We start from the raw sequence: 10,000 nt of genomic DNA, 5'->3' as shown, positions 1-10,000 counted from the left end.
TCTTTCGGGACTTCCTCAGGAGCTGCGGATGCTGTTATTTCTTTCTCCGGTCTCTCTTTTAAGTCCTCAGGAATCTTCTGCCTTCGCGCCAAAAAACGCCGTCGCGCATGCGCATAACGACACAAAGTTCCGTTCAGCTACGGGTACCCTCAAGGACCAGTAGCTTTCAGGAAGTCTGTCGGTGCGCATGCGTGGCTGATTTTGAGCGCACAAAAACTTTATTGGCACTGAGTACTGGACACTATGTAACAAACTTGGAGTTACTAGAGATCCAGAACTCATCACATATGTGCCTTAATTTTAACATTCAGGGAAACCTAGAGATTACCGCAAATTTAGCAAAGAAGGAGAATACTAAAAATAAATAGAGATAAAAACTGGATAATAAATGTTACCTAAAAAGGTTATTTTAATCTAAAATGTTGAATGTGTATTGCATTTATGGTAATCTTCACAACCTAAACATGATGACCTATACATGTCAACCAGATCTAAGGGATGAATCAGATGAATAGGGTAAAGCGAGTTCATTCTAATAGCCCCTTATTAAATATACAAATAATAAACGTACAATTAATTCAATTTTTAACCTGATGTACTGATATTACTGAAAAACGTTTCTATCATAGTGTAAATACAGAAAAGATTTATGGATTAGATGGTCAAAACGATAACATTTGTCAAATTTTTAAACAAATTTTAAACAAATTTTAAACAAATTTTGAACAAATTTTGAGCAAATCAGCAAGAATCATAAATAAGTAAAGATGAAGATGGGGATACAGATAAAAATAAAAATAAAAATAAAAATATAAAAATGTAAAAATAAAAATGTAGAAAAAAATGTATAAATAAAAATGTATATATATATGGATTTAGATATAAATATAAAAATAAATGTAAATATAAATGAAATACTAATAAAAAATATATTATAATAAATAAAAAAATATATTATAATAAATAAAAATAAATATATAAATAAATAAAAATAAAAATAAAAATAAAAATAAAAATAAAGATAAATAAAAATAAAAATAAAAATAAATATAAAAATAAAAATAAATATAAAAATAAAATAAAAATAAAAATAAAAATAAAAATAAAAATAAAAATAAAAATAAAAATAAAAATAAAAATAAAAATAAAAATAAAAATAAAAATAAAAATAAAGATAAAAATAAAGATAAATATAAATATAAAGATGAAAATAAAAATAAATATAAATATAAATATAAATATAAATGAATAAAAATAAAAATAGAAATAAGTGTGATCACATAAATGCAAGAATATCTAGGTCCGTATTTAGACCTAGAGGGGTAGAAGACTTCATTTTGTAAATCCACTCTGTTTCTTTTCTGACCAAGGTTTTGGTGGTATCTCCGCCTCTCCAGTGTGGAACAACCAGATCAATACCTATACATATGAAATTGTTCAAAGAGAAAACAGAACAGGCATTACAATGTCGAGGTACACTGTGTTTTTCACTTTTCTTTCTTATGCCATTTAAGTGCTCTAGGAGTCTTTCATGTAATTTGCGGATGGTTCGACCTATATATTGCATTCCGCATACACATTCTAAAAGATAGACAACGTTTCTGCTACTACAGGTTATAAAATGTTTTATTGCAAAATTCTCGTTCGTAACTGTGCTTTTAAAAGTTAATGTAGTTCTTTTCTGAAATTTACATGTGCTACAATTTCCGCACCTGTGAAACCCAATGGGTCTTTTTTTAAAAAAGGTCTCTTTTTCATTTTTCAACGTAACTTTAGGTAACAGACTAGGGGCTAGAATCGTTTTTAAGCTATCGGTTTTTTTGTATACGATCTTTGGCTTCTTGGGTAGTAGTTTGTGGAGATAAGTATCCTGCAAAAGAATCGGCCAATGCTTTCTAAAAACTTTATCTATTCTATTTGCTTTATTATTATATTTAGTAATAAATGCCATATCAAAGAAGTTTTTTTCTTTTTGAGTGCTAGTCTTTGATTTCACCTTCAAAAACTCTTCTCTTTTTTTGTACTTAACTTCCTTTTGACTTTTCTCAAGTAGTTCTGTGGGATAATTTCTATCCAGAAATCTTTTATTCAAAACTAGAACTTGGCTGTCAAAATCTTGCTGGTTTGTGCAATTTTTATAAAGCCTAGTTTGTTGACTCTTTGGAATATTGCGGAGCCATATTGGATTGTGACAGCTAGAGAATTCAATCAGACTATTACAATCTGTAGGTTTGAAAAAAGTTTTACTACAAATTTTTTCATTCTCTATAAAGAAAGTTAGATCCAAAAAGTTGATCTGTGCCTCTCCCATTTCTTGGGTAAAGTTCAGCCCATAGTTATTTGCGTTTACATAAACCATAAAATTGTTAAACTCATTAATACCCCCCTTCCAAATGATAAAGACATCGTCTATGTACCTCCTCCAGAGCACCAGGTTTGCCCCAAACGGATTGTTGTTCCAAATACATTGTTCCTCCCAATTTGCTACGAAGATGTTCGCGTAGCTTGGGGCAAACCTGGTGCCCATGGCAGTGCCACAGATCTGCAAATAGTGAGTCCCCTCAAACCAAAACGAGTTCCTATATAAAATGAAATTGATACACTGCAGGATGAATTCACTTTGTTTTTTCGACATTTTATCATCATTGTCTAGCACCTCTTTTACAGCGGCTAAACCTTTGGTATGATCGATAACTGTGTATAATGAGGTGACGTCAATGGTCACCCATAAGTAGTCGTCTTTCCATTCCATCCCTTCTAGTTCTCTAATCATTTGGGTTGAGTCTTTAACATAGGAAGCTGCCAAAATTACATATTTCTGTAAAAAGATATCCACATATTCAGAGATGTTACTTGTGAGGGAATCTATACCGCTAATGATGGGCCTTCCAGGGGGATCCTTTAAGGATTTGTGGATCTTTGGCAATTGGTAGAAAATTGCCAGTTTGGGGAACTCAATATAGAGATAATCAAATTCTATCTTCGTAATCACTTCATGTTTTAGTGCTTTAGATAATATGGTATACAATTCTGATTTGAAGATATTACTTGGGTTTTCTTTTAAGATTTTGTAAGTTTTTGTATCGCTCAAAATTCTGTCTGATTCTTTTAAATAATCCTCTCTATCCATAATCACGATACCCCCGCCCTTGTCGGCCTGTTTAATAACGATATCTAGTTTCTCCTTTAAACCTTTTATTGCTTTTTTCTCATTTGGTGATAAATTTTCTTTGCCTTTTTTATTTTTAAATTCTTCAAAGTCATTTAACACCATACTGCAAAAAACTGGGATAAAATCCCCTTTATCCCAGTTTGGAAAAAACTTTGATTTTGTTTTCAAATTAGAGTTCATTATCACAGGTTCATTTTCCACATTTTCTATGGATATATTCTCTGGATCGATTATACTAAGATTAGGTCTTATACTGTCCTCACCTTTCTTTTGAAAAAAACGTTTTATTGTTAACTTTCTAAAAAAGCACAGTTACGAACGAGAATTTTGCAATAAAACATTTTATAACCTGTAGTAGCAGAAACGTTGTCTATCTTTTAGAATGTGTATGCGGAATGCAATATATAGGTCGAACCATCCGCAAATTACATGAAAGACTCCTAGAGCACTTAAATGGCATAAGAAAGAAAAGTGAAAAACACAGTGTACCTCGACATTGTAATGCCTGTTCTGTTTTCTCTTTGAACAATTTCATATGTATAGGTATTGATCTGGTTGTTCCACACTGGAGAGGCGGAGATACCACCAAAACCTTGGTCAGAAAAGAAACAGAGTGGATTTACAAAATGAAGTCTTCTACCCCTCTAGGTCTAAATACGGACCTAGATATTCTTGCATTTATGTGATCACACTTATTTCTATTTTTATTTTTATTCATTTATATTTATATTTATATTTATATTTATTTTTATTTTCATCTTTATATTTATATTTATCTTTATTTTTATCTTTATTTTTATTTTTATTTTTATTTTTATTTTTATTTTTATTTTTATTTTTATTTTTATTTTTATTTTTATTTTTATTTTTATTTTATTTTTATATTTATTTTTATTTTTATATTTATTTTTATTTTTATTTTTATTTATCTTTATTTTTATTTTTATTTTTATTTTTATTTTTATTTATTATAATATATTTTTTTATTTATTATAATATATTTTTTATTAGTATTTCATTTATATTTACATTTATTTTTATATTTATATCTAAATCCATATATATATACATTTTTATTTATACATTTTTTTCTACATTTTTATTTTTACATTTTTATATTTTTATTTTTATTTTTATTTTTATCTGTATCCCCATCTTCATCTTTACTTATTTATGATTCTTGCTGATTTGCTCAAAATTTGTTCAAAATTTGTTTAAAATTTGTTTAAAATTTGTTTAAAAATTTGACAAATGTTATCGTTTTGACCATCTAATCCATAAATCTTTTCTGTATTTACACTATGATAGAAACGTTTTTCAGTAATATCAGTACATCAGGTTAAAAATTGAATTAATTGTACGTTTATTATTTGTATATTTAATAAGGGGCTATTAGAATGAACTCGCTTTACCCTATTCATCTGATTCATCCCTTAGATCTGGTTGACATGTATAGGTCATCATGTTTAGGTTGTGAAGATTACCATAAATGCAATACACATTCAACATTTTAGATTAAAATAACCTTTTTAGGTAACATTTATTATCCAGTTTTTATCTCTATTTATTTTTAGTATTCTCCTTCTTTGCTAAATTTGCGGTAATCTCTAGGTTTCCCTGAATGTTAAAATTAAGGCACATATGTGATGAGTTCTGGATCTCTAGTAACTCCAAGTTTGTTACATAGTGTCCAGTACTCAGTGCCAATAAAGTTTTTGTGCGCTCAAAATCAGCCACGCATGCGCACCGACAGACTTCCTGAAAGCTACTGGTCCTTGAGGGTACCCGTAGCTGAACGGAACTTTGTGTCGTTATGCGCATGCGCGACGGCGTTTTTTGGCGCGAAGGCAGAAGATTCCTGAGGACTTAAAAGAGAGACCGGAGAAAGAAATAACAGCATCCGCAGCTCCTGAGGAAGTCCCGAAAGACGCGGGACGAAACGCGTTGAGCCTGTATCTTTTTACTTCAAAGCAGTCCAGAGACCGTTCATTCTACCACTAGAAAGCCGCAAGTATACCTAGCCCTCAGAGTCGCGACCTAGGGCTATTTGGAAACGTTCCATCATCCTTTTTCTTGTGTGCTAGCAGTTGGTGTTTAACAAATTGGTCTTGGAATTGCACTGCTCGATTTTTATGATTTTTTACATTTATTGTATAATAAATTTGTATTTTTTACACTTTCAATTTTTGCTTTTACTTTAGTGATTAGCGCCCTCATTAGGGGAGACTGACACTCTCCCCTTCTCTACTTCCTATTTGTTTATAGGCTTCTCTGGGGTGTGCCTATTATGAGTGGCAGCTTTTCTACTATAGTATCTTTTTAAAGCCTAGAGTCTGGATCTTTTCTCTATTTTCATATCTATATACAAAACACTCCTTAGATCCAGATCTAGGTCTATACCATTACCTATCCACCATTGTTCCATTTTATGGTCTTTTCTAGTTTATATAGATTTTTTATTTATCATTTCTTCCTCCTGTCGAATTTAGAGCCAAAGATTGGATTCTGGGGGCTCTGTTGCATATTTTCTGTTTGTCCCGCCAATCATACTAAATATATATCACTTTAAACTATGGCCTATTGCAGATTGATGACCTCATCTATGCGAGAAGCCAGAAATAAAAAAGCTGATAACATATTTTTTGGTAAAAATGTGAATCCACAGTTTAACAACACTTTCCTCTTTAATAAATTGGAAAGATTAGCCGAAAAAGAAGTTAGAAAGTGGTGGGAAGTAAAATATTTCCAGCAATACCTAAAGATGGGGATTATTCCCAGGGGACTGAGAATAAATAAACCCCCTGCATATGGACATGAGGATAAAAGATTCATGTCTAGATGGAATGAAATCTTAGAAAAATGTTCTTTTCAGCTAATAGAGCTACTTATAGAACATCAATCAAAAGCTCTAGCTGAAACCGAAAAAGAAATATGCACATTAGAGGCCGACATCAATAAAGAAATTAGTGAAGAGTCAGTGAGAGAATATAACCTACAACTAAAAACTAAGATAGAAAAATTAGAGGAATCGATCATTTCTAGAAAAGACAATAAGTTGAAGAGAGATAAGGAGGATTTTGAAAAAGGAACTTACTTTGATTGGAACAAAAATCGTAATTTATCCTATTTTCAATCTAAAAGGTCCCAACAGATTAGATCTAACGACCGCAGTCTAGACAGAAGACCCAAACATGACAACCATATTAATAACCAAAGAAGACAAAACTATGATAGAAATTATAAAGAAAAGAGATCTGGTGAGCAGAACACTTATAAGTCTGATAACTCCTATAATACCACTTGGAGAAAAGTGGAACATAGTAACAATAGATCCATAAACAATAAAGTTTTTTTAGGGAAGAGAACTATGCAAAAAAGCCCAATAAAATCAAGCCAGATGAGACAACCTCCCAAATATCTAGATTCATGGGCCCACAAAAACAGATTCGAACCCCTGGAGTCACCAACTCCGACAAAAAGAAGACGAATAATGGAACAAAGAACAAAAATAGGGGAACGAGAGGAGGGCGAAACACTATGTTAACAAAAGAGGTTCCAAATGAGAGAGAAATAGGAATATTTAATCTCTCAAAACACAAGTTAACAAAGGAAGAAACCAGATTATTAGGGAAAGGTTTAAAATTTGCCCCTCAAAAAAACCCTAATCATTTTGAATTATTCATGGACATACAGAGATTTTTTAGAAAGTTAACAATAAAACGTTTTTTTCAAAAGAAAGGTGAGGACAGTATAAGACCTAATCTTAGTATAATCGATCCAGAGAATATATCCATAGAAAATGTGGAAAATGAACCTGTGATAATGAACTCTAATTTGAAAACAAAATCAAAGTTTTTTCCAAACTGGGATAAAGGGGATTTTATCCCAGTTTTTTGCAGTATGGTGTTAAATGACTTTGAAGAATTTAAAAATAAAAAAGGCAAAGAAAATTTATCACCAAATGAGAAAAAAGCAATAAAAGGTTTAAAGGAGAAACTAGATATCGTTATTAAACAGGCCGACAAGGGCGGGGGTATCGTGATTATGGATAGAGAGGATTATTTAAAAGAATCAGACAGAATTTTGAGCGATACAAAAACTTACAAAATCTTAAAAGAAAACCCAAGTAATATCTTCAAATCAGAATTGTATACCATATTATCTAAAGCACTAAAACATGAAGTGATTACGAAGATAGAATTTGATTATCTCTATATTGAGTTCCCCAAACTGGCAATTTTCTACCAATTGCCAAAGATCCACAAATCCTTAAAGGATCCCCCTGGAAGGCCCATCATTAGCGGTATAGATTCCCTCACAAGTAACATCTCTGAATATGTGGATATCTTTTTACAGAAATATGTAATTTTGGCAGCTTCCTATGTTAAAGACTCAACCCAAATGATTAGAGAACTAGAAGGGATGGAATGGAAAGACGACTACTTATGGGTGACCATTGACGTCACCTCATTATACACAGTTATCGATCATACCAAAGGTTTAGCCGCTGTAAAAGAGGTGCTAGACAATGATGATAAAATGTCGAAAAAACAAAGTGAATTCATCCTGCAGTGTATCAATTTCATTTTATATAGGAACTCGTTTTGGTTTGAGGGGACTCACTATTTGCAGATCTGTGGCACTGCCATGGGCACCAGGTTTGCCCCAAGCTACGCGAACATCTTCGTAGCAAATTGGGAGGAACAATGTATTTGGAACAACAATCCGTTTGGGGCAAACCTGGTGCTCTGGAGGAGGTACATAGACGATGTCTTTATCATTTGGAAGGGGGGTATTAATGAGTTTAACAATTTTATGGTTTATGTAAACGCAAATAACTATGGGCTGAACTTTACCCAAGAAATGGGAGAGGCACAGATCAACTTTTTGGATCTAACTTTCTTTATAGAGAATGAAAAAATTTGTAGTAAAACTTTTTTCAAACCTACAGATTGTAATAGTCTGATTGAATTCTCTAGCTGTCACAATCCAATATGGCTCCGCAATATTCCAAAGAGTCAACAAACTAGGCTTTATAAAAATTGCACAAACCAGCAAGATTTTGACAGCCAAGTTCTAGTTTTGAATAAAAGATTTCTGGATAGAAATTATCCCACAGAACTACTTGAGAAAAGTCAAAAGGAAGTTAAGTACAAAAAAAGAGAAGAGTTTTTGAAGGTGAAATCAAAGACTAGCACTCAAAAAGAAAAAAACTTCTTTGATATGGCATTTATTACTAAATATAATAATAAAGCAAATAGAATAGATAAAGTTTTTAGAAAGCATTGGCCGATTCTTTTGCAGGATACTTATCTCCACAAACTACTACCCAAGAAGCCAAAGATCGTATACAAAAAAACCGATAGCTTAAAAACGATTCTAGCCCCTAGTCTGTTACCTAAAGTTACGTTGAAAAATGAAAAAGAGACCTTTTTTAAAAAAAGACCCATTGGGTTTCACAGGTGCGGAAATTGTAGCACATGTAAATTTCAGAAAAGAACTACATTAACTTTTAAAAGCACAGTTACGAACGAGAATTTTGCAATAAAACATTTTATAACCTGTAGTAGCAGAAACGTTGTCTATCTTTTAGAATGTGTATGCGGAATGCAATATATAGGTCGAACCATCCGCAAATTACATGAAAGACTCCTAGAGCACTTAAATGGCATAAGAAAGAAAAGTGAAAAACACAGTGTACCTCGACATTGTAATGCCTGTTCTGTTTTCTCTTTGAACAATTTCATATGTATAGGTATTGATCTGGTTGTTCCACACTGGAGAGGCGGAGATACCACCAAAACCTTGGTCAGAAAAGAAACAGAGTGGATTTACAAAATGAAGTCTTCTACCCCTCTAGGTCTAAATACGGACCTAGATATTCTTGCATTTATGTGATCACACTTATTTCTATTTTTATTTTTATTCATTTATATTTATATTTATATTTATATTTATTTTTATTTTCATCTTTATATTTATATTTATCTTTATTTTTATCTTTATTTTTATTTTTATTTTTATTTTTATTTTTATTTTTATTTTTATTTTTATATTTATTTTTATTTTTATTTTTATTTTTATTTTTATTTTTATTTTTATTTTTATTTTATTTTTATATTTATTTTTATTTTTATATTTATTTTTATTTTTATTTTTATTTATCTTTATTTTTATTTTTATTTTTATTTTTATTTTTATTTATTTATATATTTATTTTTATTTATTATAATATATTTTTTTATTTATTATAATATATTTTTTATTAGTATTTCATTTATATTTACATTTATTTTTATATTTATATCTAAATCCATATATATATACATTTTTATTTATACATTTTTTTCTACATTTTTATTTTTACATTTTTATATTTTTATTTTTATTTTTATTTTTATCTGTATCCCCATCTTCATCTTTACTTATTTATGATTCTTGCTGATTTGCTCAAAATTTGTTCAAAATTTGTTTAAAATTTGTTTAAAATTTGTTTAAAAATTTGACAAATGTTATCGTTTTGACCATCTAATCCATAAATCTTTTCTGTATTTACACTATGATAGAAACGTTTTTCAGTAATATCAGTACATCAGGTTAAAAATTGAATTAATTGTACGTTTATTATTTGTATATTTAATAAGGGGCTATTAGAATGAACTCGCTTTACCCTATTCATCTGATTCATCCCTTAGATCTGGTTGACATGTATAGGTCATCATGTTTAGGTTGTGAAGATTACCATAAATGCAATACACATTCAACATTTTAGATTAAAATAACCTTTTTAGGTAACATTTATTATCCAGTTTTTATCTCTATTTATTT

The sequence above is a fragment of the Pelobates fuscus genome, chromosome 12, assembly GCF_036172605.1.
Source record: "Pelobates fuscus isolate aPelFus1 chromosome 12, aPelFus1.pri, whole genome shotgun sequence".
In the NCBI taxonomy this organism is placed as follows: Eukaryota; Metazoa; Chordata; class Amphibia; order Anura; family Pelobatidae; genus Pelobates; species Pelobates fuscus.
This window is presented reverse-complemented; position numbering follows the sequence as displayed.